This window comes from Octopus bimaculoides, chromosome 9 (assembly GCF_046866305.1).
Source record: "Octopus bimaculoides isolate indiv1 chromosome 9, ASM4686630v1, whole genome shotgun sequence".
NCBI lineage: Eukaryota > Metazoa > Mollusca > Cephalopoda > Octopoda > Octopodidae > Octopus > Octopus bimaculoides.
The window spans coordinates 4,576,322-4,593,945 of NC_142936.1; the positions used below are offsets into that span (position 1 = coordinate 4,576,322).

Here is a 17,624-nt window from a genome sequence, read left to right on the forward strand (position 1 = left end):
GACTTATTTGACATCAGACCTTGTAATTTTTCTTTCGTTTTAATATATATATATATATATATATATATATATATATAGAGAGAGAGAGAGAGAGAGAGAGAGAGAGAGAGAGAGAAAGAAAGAAAGAGAGATCTGTTATTTTGCACAGGATGGAGCACTTTTTGGTTGATTTCCCAAATAATTGAAAGCTACATTCTATATGCACACATCCATAATTATACACACGCATGCACATACACATATATACACATGCACTGATATACAGACATATATATTCATATATATAGAGATAAACATATAAAAACATATATACATTACATGGGAAAATGTGACCAAGAGAAATAATATTCTCAAGATTATAAATCTGGAAAAGTACAGGACATGTTATTACATCTGGTAAAGTACAGAACAAGAACATTTTTACTTAAAATATTGCAGCTAAGGATAAAATTTCGAATAAAATAGATTTAGAAAATATTAGCTTTTGTTAAAACTAAACATTTTATTACAAATCATTCTATTTATCATTGCTTGTTACTTCTATTAAAAATAGAAAAAAACTCTATTAAAATAGTTTATCCTTAGCTGCAATATTTTAAGTAAATTTTTTTTTGTCTTATACTTTATCAGGTGTAATAAGTTGTCCTGAACTTTTCCAGATTTATAATCTTAAGAATATTATTTCTCTTGCTCGCTTTTTCCATGTAATCTATGTGTTTTCCAGGTTATGCTATTATGCTAATTAATAATGTTTCAAATGAGTCAATTAGCGGTGTCGTTGATAATTTTTCCCTCATCTCAATGATGCCGGTGACATATATTAAAAGTCCCTTAGAACGATACTCATAAAAAAAAAGTATAGAACTATATTATCACCCTCAAATTTGAGAAACAAACACTCATAACTTTTTTTCATTTAAGACTTCATTTCATGAGACTGATGCCATGAAATTCCTCGAATTGAGCTCTAACATTTAAGCTTAATTAAAATATAGTTTGCTTTTAAAATAAGAAAGTTAATTATACTTAAATCCAATTTTTGGCCTTACTTATATATTTTTTCATGATATTTTACCTCACAACTTTTTTTATACAAATTTTTGTTGCATGGGATCAAAACTGAAATTCTTCACGCTTTCTTCTATCATTGAAGATAAGATAAAATTATTTTGCTTTTAAAATAAAGGAGTTATTTGATCTAAACTTGATTGGTGGCGTTACTTACTCTCCTATAATGTCGCTACAAATTTTGATGTAAACTTTTTTTTCTACTGAACCAAATCCCAATGTTTTATGCCAAAATGTAGCTACGATCCAGTCCTCTTCAAAAATGTTAACGGTTTTCCATTTGGTTAAGGACTGAATTAGCGACAAGCTGCGTGTGAGTGAATTGCAGCCTTAATATTATTTATAGATGTTTTCGATCTAGTTTGGATTCTTTGCCATCAGATTTTAATTCTTTGGCATCAAATTTGATGGCAAAGAATCCAAACTAGATCGATAACACCTATAACTACATAGTTGAATGATACAAAAATGTAGATATACGTATATACATACATAAAAAATATAAAAATATACATGCATGTATAATAGACAAATGCATATATATATAGATATAGATATAGATACACACTTATGCATATTCTTTTATTCTTTTATTTGTTTCAGTTACGACGGGTATTAGGCTAGTGCACATAAAGTTTTTGCACACAAATATCTATTCATAACAGGAACCTATTTACAGTGTGTAATTACGAGAATGAAATTCAATACCATATCTGATAGTTTGTCGGTTAAGAGATTAGCAATATACACTCTCTCGCGTGTATACATGCTCTTTTTTCCTTTCTATCGATTTCTATGTCTATTTAAATATTATTCCTTACATTTTAATCTCCGGCCATCTACTTTCAATATGCACACATACGCACACACGCACATACGCACACACACGCACACACACACACACACACACACATGCACACACACACACAGATATATATGTATGCATCTCCTAATGTTGGTGTATATGTATATGTATGTTTATGCATGGATATATGGTAAAGGTGTATATGTCTGTGAGTGTGTACATGTGTGAGCGTTTGCAATGAATGCAAACGAGATACAATGGTTTTGAATTTCGCTTCTGAGCCTGTTTCGATCCGAGTGTGCGGGTACTTTGGGCAATTAGATAGATAGATAGATAGATAGATAGATAGATAGATAGAATCACATCATATATATATATATGCATATACGTATAAATGTACACATGTTTTTATATACATACGTAATGCCTAAATACGTACGTACATACATACACCTTGCATACATACATCTTACATACATACATACATGCACATAACAATGCATACAGATGCATACACACGTATATACATACATACGTATACAAACAGATTAACACACACACACACACACACACACACACACACACACACACACAAATATCAATGTGTACATATATATATATACATATATATATATATATATATATATATATATATATATATATATATATATATATATATATAAACTGATGCAGATATACACACGCGTACATACAGATAATCATGTCCATATGTTAGCAATCTATGGCTGATAAAAATGTGACATTCAAACCCACAAAGTTGAAACGTCTATATAGTCGCTTGCCTTGCTAGAAATAACAGTCAAGGCCCCCCACAAATCACATCCTACCATTTTAGAAAGTGGAAGTAAGCACGGGATAATATTATAGAAAAAAATAGACAAGATGGTCTCGGGTAGAATTCCTTTGAGCAATTATTTGTAATTGCAGAGCTGACCTGGAACTCGTCAATGTAAGAAACAAATAAGACCTCTTTACGAAAAGAAGGGAACCGTACCCATATATATGACTGGTATCTATGTGGGGAGAAGGTTCGTTTTGCGAGGGTGTGGGTGGGTGGGTGATTTTTTCAAAGGATATCTTTTAACTTTTATCTTTTACTTGTTTCTGTTATTTGACTGCGGTCATACTGGGGCATCGCCTTCAAAGGCTTTAGTCGAGCAAATTGCAGCCGGTTTTTCTTTTTTTTTTTCCTTTTTTTAGGCCTATCAGTTTCTTTTGACTAACTGCTAAGGTACGAGGACGTAAACAAACCAGCACCGGTTGTCAAGCGGTGAGGGAGGACAAACAGAATGGTGCACACGCACACGCCCGCACAAGTACGTATGTACGTATGTACGTATGTATGCATGTATATATGTATGTATGTATGTATGTATGTATGTATGTATGTATGTATGTATGTATGTATACGACAGGCTTCCAGATTTTCTGTCTACCAAATTTACTCACGAACAACTAGTCGGTTCGGGGGTTTATTGTAGAAGGCACTAGAGCAAGGTGTCACGCATAGAGACCGAACCCGTTACCACGTGGTTGCGAAGCGAGCTTCGTAGCAACTCAGCCATATGGTGAAATTTGAAGCAGATTTTTTCAAACAAAGAATGAGAGTAAAAAAATTCACTCCAGTTGAACTGTAAATGCAAAAGGACATGCCTAGATCCTTCAATTAGTGCTCCGCCGACTCTGATGGATAATAATAATAACAATAATCCTTTCTACCAAAGGCACAAGGCCTGAAATTTGTGGGGAGGGGACTAGTCGATTACAACGACCCCAGTGTTTCATTGGCACTTAATTTATGGACCCCGGAAAAATGAAAGGCAAAGTTAGCCATGGCGGAATTTGAACTCAGAACGTAGCGACGGGCAAAATACCGCTAAGCATTTCGTCCAGCGTGCTAACGATTCTGCCACCTCGCCGCCTTGATGACGATAATAATAATAATAATAATAATAATAATAATAATAATAATAATAATAATAATAATAATGGTTCCAAATTTTAGCACAAGGCCAGCAATTTCGTGGGAGTAGGGCAGGTCGATTACATCGACCCTAGTGCTCAACTGGTATTTTATGTATGAAAGACAAAGTCAACCTCGGCGGAATTTGAACTTAGAACGTAGAGATGAACGAAATACCGCTAAGCATTTTGTCCGGCGTGTTAACAATTCCGCAATACCCAACCCTTTTGAACAAATAATTTCATTTATAATCCCAATGTCAAAAATTTAAACGAGTACCCTTAGTACTCAATTGGTACTTGATTGAGTACCGGAGTATGAAATGCAATGTTGACCTATGAACGCAAAAACTGGAATATATATATATATATATATATATATATATATATATATATATCAAAACTCTTATCTAAATTTTTGATATATAACCAAGGAGATCGATCCATAAGGAGTTTACTATAGACCTTTGTCGTCGAATTTTTGCTATTTTGGTAACGATTACATGTTTTATCTCACCAATATATTGTGGAGATATCATTATATGAACATATATATATATATATATATATATATATATATATACTGCAAGACATTTTGTCCGATGATCTTACGATTTTGCCAATTTACAAGTTGTTTTTTTTTAATATTTTCTGCTAAAGGCACAAGACTATGGAATTGAAGATTTGGATTATCAATCGCTTAGAATGGTTCCAGTGCTTAACAATCATTTTATTTTATCGACCTCGGAGTGGATGAAAGCCAAGTTGATCTAGACGAGATTTGAACACGAAACGGTTATAACAATGAAGAGTTAGGTAGGATAAGGACGGGATGAGGCAGAGGCGGATCATGACGACGATGATGATGATGATGATGATGATGATGATGATGGCGGCGGCGACGACGATGACGATGACGATGATGATGATGAAAAGAATGTAAAAATGAATGAATGAATGAACGGACAGACGGACGGAATGAACAAAATTAACGAACAAGTTGGTAACCGAGTTAATTATGAACGAACGAACAAACAGCCCGATATGGAAGATCAAACGATTGTCAGGATGGAAAAAAAAAAACTGGTTTCATAAACTTATAATACATACCCGTCCTATGGTGGCGGGGGTCGAGAGCTGCCGGTGGTGTGCATTTTGTAGAAACACGGAGGTTTCTGTGAGCCGAAGTGTTTTCGTGCTCAGAACTTATCGTAGCAGTCCCATGTGAAGATCTCCACCTGTTGCAGCCCACCGTTAACTACCTTAACTTACCTACAACATACACGTCTACTTCAATTAGCGCCACCACCAACACCACTACTACCGCGGCCGCCGCCGCCACCACCGCCGCTGCCAACACCATCGTCTTTCTGTCAAAGTATTTATCTACTTACTTTCCTACTTACCTTTCAATTTACCTATACACCATGCAGATACACCCTCTCCCTTACACGCTATCTATCTACTATCTCTTTGTCTTTTTTGCATATGTCTCCATGTATCTTGTCTCCTCCCTACCACTCTCACTCTTTCTCTCTCTCTCTCTCTCTCTCTCTTCCTTTCTCTCACTTCCCCTCTCTCTCTTTCTCTCTCTCTCTCTCTCTCTCCCTCTCTTTCGTGCATCTTCACTCTTTTTTCCCGCTCCTACTCTTTTAAATTATTCTTTTACATGTTCCAGTCTGTAAACTTTGAGTATATTGTACACACATTACACACACACACACACACACACACACACACACACATTCACACACATACATACATGTGTGTATATGTGTGTGTATGTATGTGGGTGTGTGTAGTAAAACTTAACAAGTACATGGATTTCGGCTGACGGCTGATGGCTGAATTACTAACGCGGCGGACAAAATGTTTAGCGGTATTTCTTCCAGTTCTTTAGGTTCTGAGTTCAAATTCCGCCGAGGTAAAAATTGCCTTTCACCTCTTCGGGGGGGGGGGGGGGTCGATAAAATAGCGGACCAACCAAGTGCCGGAGCTGATGTAACCGACTTGCCAACTCCCCTCGAAATTACTGGTGTTCAACCCCGCAACGGACCAATGGACCTGTTCAGGGCGACTGTTGTAAACTCGGCGATGAAAGCCGGGAAACCGGGGTTATGAGTTCTAGGGCCCGAGGAAAAGGAGTTACTATTGGGTTGGTGCATAATTATTGCGGCTTTTTTTTCAACAAATTTTATTCAACAAAAAACAATAACATGTACTAAAAACATCTTTAAATGATTATTCCGGAACATATTCACCATCTACTTCAGTTACTGCTTCCCATATGCTTGGCAGGCGGTCAGACCGTCATTTAAAGACCTTTTTTGCTAAATATTATTGTTTTTGTTGAATAAAATTTGTTGAAAAAAAGCCGCAATAATTATGCACCAACCCAATAGAAGCCGAAACGTCCTTAAGGAGTTGCAGGTAGCCAAAAGATATCAAGAAGTCGATGTGTTGTCTCGAGGTTAGAGGCTTCCTTTTCGTGGGTGAGGGAGAATGTGTCTGGGGAACACTTAGAGGTTTGGGGCTCTTTTTCTTCCTCAATTTGTTTCGGAATTATGTTGAATATAGCAGGGCTAATTCGGGTTAAAATTAAACAAATAAATAAACATTAAAAATGAAAACGAAGCCATAACTGTGTGATTAAGAATCTTGTTTTGCAACCACGTAGTCTCAGGTTCAGTCCCACAGCGTGTAGTCTCGCTTCTACTATAGTCCCGCGCCGCTTATATAACTTGTGAGTATATATATATATATATATATATATATATATATATATATATATATATCTTTATATATATTCGGTGCGAATGGTTTTGTTAATACTGCATGTTGTATCATACTTGTTCCTATATATATATATATATATATTATATATATATATCATATATATATATCATATATATATATCATATATATATATATATATATATATATATATATATATATATATATATATATATATATATATATATATATATATATATATATATATATATATATATATATATATATATATATATATATATATATATATATATATATATATATATATATATATATATATATATATATATATATATATATATATATATATATATATATATATATATATATATATATATATATATATATATATATATATATATATATATATATATATATATATATATATATATATATATATATATATATATATATATATATATATATATATATATATATATATATATATATATATATATATATATATATATATATATATATATATATATATATATATATATATATATATATATATATATATATATATATATGCATGCATATGGAAGCAAATGGCCAAGTAGTTAGAGCAACGGACTCGCGGTCGAGGGATCGTAGGTTCGAATCTCAGACCGGATGATGTGTGTATTTATGAGCAAAACACCTAAGATCCACGCGGTTCCTTTGCTTTCCTCTTGGGTAACATCAGTGGCGTGGAGAGGGGAGAGGCTGGTATGCATGGCTGACTGCTGGTCTTCCATAAACAACCTTGCCCGGACTTGTGCCTCGGAGGCTAACTTTCTAGGTGCAATCTAATGGTCACTCCTGATCGAAAGAGGTCTTTACTCTTTTATATACACACACACACACACACACACACACACACGCATACATGCACTCCACGACATAATCATATACATGCACCCAGACATCAAAGGTATTCTTCCTGTTTGAAGTAATTTAACATTTTACACATCTTAATGATTCTTTTTCCACCAAGAAACACGACAGTTAAATGACTATCAGTAAAATATCTGTAGTTTTGCTTTGGCAGAGAAGCTGAGAGCAGTGAAAATCTTTATATTTACAGTGCTAGGGGAATGACTTTCACTTTTCCTGGGGTGGATTTTGTGTAATATACAGGGTAATTCAAACATAAAGAGCAGATTTAAAATTTATTTTTAAAACAAACGGTAAGAGTCACAAACACATTCTTGATAGGAGAAGGTTTAAAGTTTATAACTGAACATGATCAATTGAATTAAGCCTTAGATAAAATAATATTTTAATTTACCCCCTCCCCCAAAATTACTGGCCTTGTGCCAAAATTTGAAATCAGTGTTAACTCATTATTTTACAGGAGGTTCAGTTATGAAAAAAGAAAACGTGCAATACTCATTTATTTTAAACAAAAAAAATTAAAAGCTACCTCATTTTTGATATTTTCAGTGTTATAATAATACATTTATCATAACTATGAATACATTTATCATAACTATAAATATATTTATCATAACTATAAAAATACTTTTATCGTAACTTTTCATTTTTTTTATTCATTTTTTTTTTTTTATATAAAAATGGATGAGCATTGTACGTGTTGTCTGTTTTCATAACTGCATATACCTACTTTTGCACTGCCTGGTGTAGAAATAGCTCTTACTATTTGCTCATCATTTTCACTATTTAGTTGTTATTTGCTGTTTAGCCATTATGTTTGATCGAGTGGAAGAAAAAAATAACTGTTCCGTAATTTTATGAAGTACTTACGAATATAGGCCACAAACTATATTGGGCCTGTCATTTATGACATCGATTTTTCTTTTTTGTTTGTTTGTTTGTTTGTTTGCGTTTTTTTTTGTTTTTGTTTTTTTGTGTTTTTTTGCAATACCAGTATTCCACCGCTATTTCGAAACCTGTGTTCGACTCTAGTACATACATAAATACATACATACATAAATACATACATACATACATACATACATGCATACACCGTAAAAATCTGTAAATCTGCACATATACATACGTACATTGCCCAGCGGATGTTAACATAAAGCTGAAGGTCAGTGAAATAGTGAACACCTATGCTGAACTATTGAGAAATCTGCAGTTACTCTATCCAGATTACAAGTTCAGGTTTATACCTGTAATTATTGGGGAACTGAGATATGTAACACACTGCCTAAATACCAATCATGAGAAATTAGGCTTCTCAAAACCAGAAAGGAGAAAGCTGATTCGAAGACTACAGATCTAATCCATCACTGGAACTGTAAAAATCTGTAAAACTTTCCAGAAGTTTACCATTTAAGTATATATGAACATGTCTAGATATGCATGAGAACACATACAAATCTGCACATACGTACATACATACATACATACATATTATATCATATTATATTAGTTCTTTCGTGGTTGCCGACGATAACCGAGGGCATCACATGGAGAAGATGGGTCACGGTGTGTCCAAACTGTGGCCAATCAGTCCAATGCATGCTCGGAAGGCATCAGTGGTCAGCAGGGACTGAAGGTAAGGAGTTGGCACTGGACTTGCACGGTTTGCGTTTTCTTTGTGCCACTACAATCCCGCTCTGTTCGTAGGAAGTGGCACCTCTTGTGGCGCAGCTTCGCTCGGCAGGGTGGTCTTGCGCTTGGCCTCCTGGGCGTTAGGAATGATCTCGAAGCTCCCTAGTGAGGATTTGAGTGTTTCCTTGAAGCGTTTTTTTTTTTCTATCCTCTTTGCATGCGCTTGCCTTCCACCAGTTCGTAAATACCTTAATAGAATGCAAACATGATGGACCAGACATGGTGATTTGGGAACAGAGAAGAGAAGAGAAACTTCTCTGAAGAGAATTAGTTACCTTTTGCGGGTGTCAACATAAAGCTAAAGATCAGTGAAAAAAAAAACACCTGCACTAAACTATTGAGAAATTTACAGCTACTCCACTCGGATTACCCATTCAGATTCGTACCAGTACCAATTTTGAATAGTTTCATGTGTAACAGGCTGAAACCGTAGTGATAATTGGAATCTTGACTGATGAATAGAGAGCCACGAATGTTCCGTCCTGGTTTTCCTGTCCGTCCTTGTATCGTCCTATGCAGACAGGCAGACATAGACAGACAGACAGACAGACAAACATAAACAGGCATAGGTAGACAATCAGACAGACATAGACAGACAAGCAGACAGACAAGCAGACAGACAGACAAGCAGACAGACAGACAAGCAGACAGACAGACAAGTAGACAGACAGGCAAATAGACAGATAGACTGACAATCAGAAATAAAGAATGAGAGAAATGGCACCGGTACATTTCAGAAAGAATATACGTTAACTAAAAATTAAAAATCTAAAAATGCGCAGCAAATAATTTGGCGTCGAGAACATATATCAGACCTACCCTGGTTTTGTTACACCCCTGGTGTTTTTATCTTCTACGAAAAATAATTCTATAGTACGTGTGAAGGAATATATTGGTATTGCTGTTTTTATTATGTATGCATGCAGCTCGTGAGTCTCAAAAACCTAATCAGGTCAGGAGGACACTCAATGAAGATAATGTCTTCATACCGAATTCAAGAAGATACTCGCCTCTCTCTCCCACTCATTTACATCTACCAGAAGTGGGACTAGCTAGCTTTTTAATCGGTCATAAACTACTTATAGACAATTACACCACTTATAGAAGCCCTGTGCAATACCTGAAGTGTGGAGTAAGATATCAAGGAAAGAGTGTATATGACATACACAAACCTATAACTTAATTATACACACATACACACTTATATACATGTATGCGTGAGTGCATGCATGTATGTATGTGTGTATGGATTGATGGATACGGTGTCGTATGCATATGTTTAATAAGTATATATTTAATGTCGGTACAGAATTATGCCTCGTGGTTTAACCAAGTGGCCCAATTCCTTTTAATGGCAGTTTAAAATGTTTGGGTCGACTAGTTTCGTCTTTCTTAAAACTCATCAGAGATTGCTTACGTTTGCCTTTCAAATCAGCGAAAGATAGCAGCGTGGAGTTGTTTATTCAACGTGTAAATAAGATTGTGTGCGGCGCAGTTCATTTACATAGCAAGACAAACAACAAAAATTATTTAAATTACTCACACAAACAGACACACACACACACACACACACACACACACACACACACACACACACACTGACACACATCACAGAGAGAGAGAGTGAGAGAGAGAGAGAGAGAGAGAGAGAATTATTTAAATTACACACAGCCACATACACACACACACACACACTCACAAACACTCACACATACATTCAACATACATACATAAAGTAGGTAGGTAGATAGATAGATAGATAGATAGATAGATAGATAGATAGATAGATAGATAGATAGATAGATAGATAGATAGATAGATAGACAGACAGACAGACAGACAGACAGGCAGGCAGATAGATAGATAGATAGATAGATACAGATAGATAGATAGATAGATAGATAGATAGATAGATAGATAGATAGATAGATAGACTGACACACAGATATTTAGTTCGTAATGTCTTTGTCAATGAGATTATATACGCGTAAATTACACATAAAGTAATAAAGTAAAACAACACAATATTTTAGATAACATACAATATTGATGCCCCACCTTACAGCATTTTGTTACTTAGAGTTTTGTGTCCTTATTCTTGATCACTCTCCAGTTGGTTACGGTTAATAGTTTAGCTCCTACCCCACAGCCACAGTGGCGTCATGTTTGTTAATTCCCAGTTTAGTTTGCATGTGGCATGATGATCTACGGGTTTCTTGTTCAAGTCAAATACACTTTGAATTTCTTTTAAATTCTCTCTTCCCCGACAAACGTACATCTGACAACTTGGAGGTATTCTGCACCCCCAAGAAACTTTATGTGATGTGGAGGCGAGTCAACTCCAACTAAATGTACGGATGCATTTTTATCTACCTCCTACTCTATGAAACTGCCTCAATCTCTCACTCTCTCTTTACATAAATATAACTCTTCGAAACGCTTAGTTTTAGAATGGTGGCAGCTGATGAAGGAAATGTTCTCTATGTGGCCTGTGTGTTTATCATTTTGTCCACGTTATTTTACAACGTCCTGTACCCAGATATGCATCTATATATACATGTAGATGTAGGTATGTACATACATGTACGTATATATGCATATACTCATTTATTATTTGTATTATATATATATATATATATATATATATATATATAAGCAATGTTAATTCTCTAAATGAAGTATTAACAGTAACTGCACGATAAAGTGTATATATATATATATATATATATATATATATATGGTCCCACTGCTTGTACAACCGGTGATGGTTTGTTTAAATCCCCTATAACTTAGCGGTTCGGCAAAAGTATTGATAGAACGTTTCGCAGAAAGTTTAGGACTTGTCGGCAACATTCAACCCGGTTTTTGCCGCTTTGCCAATGCCCTTAGCCGGCGGGGGGCGAGCGGCCGCATACAGACGATTCATGGGAAAACTGGGGAAGGCTTAGGTGTCAGCTGGGAGTCAATGGCGGATGAGCAGTCCTCAAAAAAAAACAGGGGGGGGTGTACTGACAGCACTGTCTTTCTTGACACAAAATGAACATATCGCACTTGTGTAAAAATGCATACTCACACACACACACACACACACACATAAACGCTCGCATATATACGTCACAGAGGTATATATAGACTTATACACAGACGCAACCTCAACGTTGCAACGTGGTAACGAGACCTTTGCCAGCTGCTACCACACTAGTAGTAGTAGTAGTAGTAGTAGTAGTAGTAGTAGTAGTAGTAGTAGTAGTAGTAGTAGTAGTAGTAGTAGTAGTAGTAGTCGTGGTGGTGGTGGTGGTGGTGGTGGTGGTGGTGGTAGTGGTGGTGGGAGTAGTATAAGTGGTGGCGACTGCTGAAGAAGAAGAAGAAGAAGAAGAAGAAGAAGAAGAAGAAGAAAAAGAAGAAGAAGAAGAAGAACAACAACAACAACAACAACAAAAAGAAGAAGAAGAAGAAGAAGAAGAAGAAGAAGAAGAAGAAGAAGAAGAAGAGGTGATGGTGGTATTGATTTTTTGGGGTTCCCTTTTATGAGAAAGGAAAGAGAGAAGTAGGGGAGTGAGTAAGAAGTAGGAGGAGGAATGGGAGAAGGAAGGGGGCAGGAGGAGGAGGAAGGAAATAGGGTACGGAAGGAGGGGAGAGGAAACTGAGGAGGCCGAGGAGGAAGGAGGGGAAGGAGGAAGGAGGGGAAGGAGGAAGGGGAGGAGGAGAGAAGATGGCGGAGAGAAAGAGGAATAGAAATAGAGGGCGGGAGGAGGGAAGAGGAAACTGAGGAGGAGGAGGTGGAGGAGGAGGAAGAGAAAGAGGAGTGAGAAACAGGAGTGGGAAGGTGAGGGGGAGGGAGAAACAGGAGAGGGAAGGTGAGGAGGAGGAAGGGGAGTAGAGGGAGGAAGATGAGAAAATGAAAGGATATTGGGGACACTTGTTGACGATTTCAAAACTATTGTATTTATCATTTATCAACAGATATGTACCCTGTTTGAGTGTGCAGCCTACATGTGCATATGTACATACATAAATAAATAAATACACACATACATGCATACATACATACATACATACATACAAGCATATATATGTATGTATATACACAAACATATACATTTATACATGTAATAGAGAGTGAGGGGTAAGATATATGTATAAACATTTATAAATACATACATACATATATATATATATATATATATATATATATATATATACACACACACATATATATATATCACGGTGTCACAGTATGGACCAGACCATCAGATGCTGTTAAACACCGCTGATCACAATGCGCATCGATTCTGTCTTGATTGCGCCATTCTTTTCCATCTTGAATGGCACATTCAAATATGTGTGTGTGTGTGCGCGCGCGCGTGTACGTATATATATATATATATATATATATATATATATATATATATATATATATATATATATATATATATATATATATATATATATATATATATATATATATATATATATATATATGGGCGCAGGTGTGGCTGTGTGGTAAGAAGTTTCCTGCCCAACCACATGGTTCCGGTTTCAGTCCCACTGCGTGGTATCTTGGCCAAGTGTCTTCTACTATAGACTCCGGCCGACCAAAGCCTTGTGAGTGGATTTGGTAGATGGAAACTGAAAGAAGCTCGTCGTATATATATATATATATATATATATATATATATTTATGTGTGTGTGGGGGGGATGTCTGTATTTGTTCCCCCATCATCGCTTGACAACCGATGTTGTTGTGCTTACGTCCCCGTAAAAAGACACCGATAGAATATGTACTGGGCTTACAAAGAATAAGTCTTGGGGTTGATTTGTTCAACTGAAAGCGGTACTCCAGCATGGCCGCAGTCAAATGATTGAAACAAGTAAAAGAATAAGAGAATATACTCTATTATCTGCTTTAGTTGAGAGGAGTGGCCATACTACAGCACCGCATACATTCAAGTGTGTGTGAGAGAGAGGAGGCGGGAGCTGGACAGTATGGTTAATAAGCTCGACTTACAATCACGCGGTTCCGAGTTCGATTCCATTGCACAGCCCCTTGAGCAACGAGGACTTGGAAACTGTACAGAAGCATGTCGTATGAATGTATGTGTGTGTGTGTATGTATGTATGTATGTATGTATGTATGTATGTGTGTGTATGTATATATACGTGTATATCTATGTTTATTTTTAGGTCTAAAACCCGGTATTGTTTGTTTGTGTCACATTATGTTCCATATGTAGTTTTCGATAAAATGTATACAAGAAATATAAACACAAAAGTGAATATGGGCTACTAAAAACCCTTAAAAGCGGTGCCCCAGTATGGCCGCGGCCCAGTGACTGAAATTAGTGAAATAGTGTATGTATGTGTGTGTATGAATGCATATTTGCGTGTATGAATACGTATGTGTATGTATGTATATATTGTATGAGTAGGTATAGATAGATAGATCGATCGATACATTGATAGATAGATAGATAGATAGATAGATAGATAGATAGATAGATAGATAGATAGATAGATAGATAGACAGACAGGCTGACAGATAGGCAGGCAGGTTGACAGACAGACAGACAGATAGACATTGATAGATGGACTGGTGTATAAATAGACGAACACAGTGACAGATAAACAGACGATAGAAAAGCAGGCAGGCAAGCAAGGCAGACAGATCTGTCATTTATCTCCGTGTAGATGTACGTACGAGTATGTATACAAGTGTGCATACATGTGTGTCTACGTGTGTATACGTGATTGTATGTGTGCTTATACGTGTATGTGCGCATGCGTGCATTATCAAGTATTTAAAGCAAACGCTGCACTTAGAGATTAGTCGGGTATAGGCGGCGGGGGGAGAGGGAGCTGAGCGTTTTTGTCCCCCCTTCCACGTTACTGTCACCTGTTACTCAACCACCACCACCACCACCGCCACCGCCGCCGAAACTCTTTCCTACGCACGGCTTTCTTACTGTGACGTAAGGTCTTTTAGTAAACGGGCTGAGGTGAAGGGAAGAGGGGGAACTGTGTATCTTTTATCTATTATCTGTTGCCTGTTTCAGTCATTTGGCCGCGGCCATGCTGGAGCACCGCCTTGAAGAATTTGTAATCGAATGAAACGACACCAGCACTTTGTTTTTTTAATCTATTTAAGGCTGGTACTTATTTTATCGGTATCCCTAGCCGAACCGCTAAGTGAGAGGGACGTAAACCCACCAGCACTGGTTGTCAAGTGGTGGTAGGGGACAAGCATAGACACAAACACACATACACACGTACGTACGTACACACACACGCACGGAAACACGCACACACGCATACGATGGGCTTCTGTCAGTTTCCGTCTACCAAATCCACCCACAAAGCTTTGGTCAGCCTGGAGCCATAGTAGAAGACACTTGCCCAAGGAGCCACCCAGTGGGACTGAACCCAGAACCATATGGTTGAGAAGCAAACTTCCCGCTACACAAGCCACTCCTGCCAACAAAATATCAACTGCTCCTCCAATACAAATCCCAATGCACCGACTATAGAACCTCTATGTGTCGTTCGAGTTACTAGAAATAGCAGCCAAATTTAACTCTGTGCCATCTTAAAATAAGAAGAACGACACCTTTGTTGATATGGTTCTCGATACAATGTGCAGAGACCATAATGAGAAGGCCATGGTTGAAATGTTTTTGAGCGCATCTCTTGGATGACGTATGCCTGGGGTTGCACAATAACTACAGCTCTCTGTAGTACATATCAAAAGGAAAGCAACATAATTTTAAGCCCCGGGCCGTAACTTGAAGCAACGATTTTCAAACTGTAGAACCATAGGACACAGACAAAACGTTACAAGTGTTAGAGTACAGACGCCATTGGCTTTTTAAAAGCTTTATCATGTAAAAACCGACTATTATAACTACATTAAAATAAAGAGCGCACGCATTGCACTCAGTCACAAGGAAGCGTACATGCATCAGTGCGTTAAAAAAGACGTTTTCTGAATATCAGCTATTTTCTTGAATCATCTCAAAAGCTCGTGGCGCACGTTTCGGCCTGCTAACTATCGCCGGCCGAAATTTCGAAGTCACTTCTTCTGAAAGTATAACAAATATGTACTCTACAATAAGTATTGAGTAATTCTTCACTTTAACGTTGTTTTTACTATATACTCAACATAGAAATCAAACAATGCTACTGCTGAGCAGAAAATACTGCGAAATATTGATATATGTAATTCATGTTAACTTCCACATTGGTTTTGTTTCGTCTAACATCGAAGTATACTGTATTGCTGTTGTTTTTTAACATTTTACGTCTGTTAAGGGATCCCCGCACCTTAGACGAAATTCCACAACTACAAGTGAGGAACAAGAAACATACATTAAGTCTGTAATATTGATAATGTTAACATTACTCAACTGCTTGTAACACGAAATTTGAATTAATATACAAACACACACATATATACATGCATATACATATATATATATATATATATATATATATATATATACACACATACTTATACACTTATATATATGAACGAAGGGAACGGAAAACGGAGTGCACGAGAATCTTTATTCGTCACAACGATCGTTTCGACCAATCTTGCATCGGTCCCTTGCTGGTGGGATACTGTACAACTGGTTGTGTTGTATCCTCCGGTGCAGCTGCATCTCATCGGGTGTCGTTTTTAAGAAGACACCTTGCTAAGCGAAACCGAGTGTATTTAGCGAGGAATCTTCTTTAAAACAGGACATATGATGAGATGCATCTGCACCTGAGGATGCAACACAACATAATGTACAGTATCCCACCGATGCAAGATGGGTTGAAATGGTCGTTGTGACGAATAAAGATTCTCGTGAACTCCATTTTCTGTTTCCCTCAGTCCAAATAATTACATATTTATATATACTTTTCTACTCTAGGCACAAGGCTCGAAATTTTGGGGAAGGGGCCAGTCGATTAGATCGACCCCAGTACGCAACTGGTATTTATGCATATGTGTATATATATATATATATATATATATATATATATATATATATATATATATATATATATATACATACATACACACACACACATACAAACAAATGTGTGCAAGCGGCATGTGTGTGGGTGTGTTTGTGCCTATGTATGTGTATATATGTGCGTGCGTATGAATATGTTTGCGTGTGTGTAAATATGTTAACCTGTATTTCACTTATCATTATATACCACAATTATTCTTTATCTTTTTCATAAAAAAGAAAGCAACTCCTTGAGTACGGGGAGGAGGTGCAAAGGGGGGGTGAGGGTGCGCGGAATGATGGGAACTGAACAGGTAATTCTGAGGCACCTTTTGAAGTTGAATTATAAATTGTGTTTTTAAAGGGGAAAGAGGTCAAGTAATAGATAGAGAGATAGGTTGATAGATGGAGAG

General features: G+C 36.5%; 1 long non-coding RNA gene across 1 annotated transcript in view; it reads right to left on the reverse strand.

Moving 5' to 3' along the window:
* The window catches only part of LOC128248689 (uncharacterized), a 31,844-nt gene extending 26,355 nt beyond the window's left edge, over positions 1-5,489 (reverse strand). The window contains exon 1 of the long non-coding RNA XR_008264845.2: positions 4,967-5,489. This is a non-coding gene — a long non-coding RNA (uncharacterized LOC128248689). The remainder of the gene's footprint in view (positions 1-4,966) is intronic.
* Between the last annotated feature and the right edge of the window lie 12,135 nt (positions 5,490-17,624).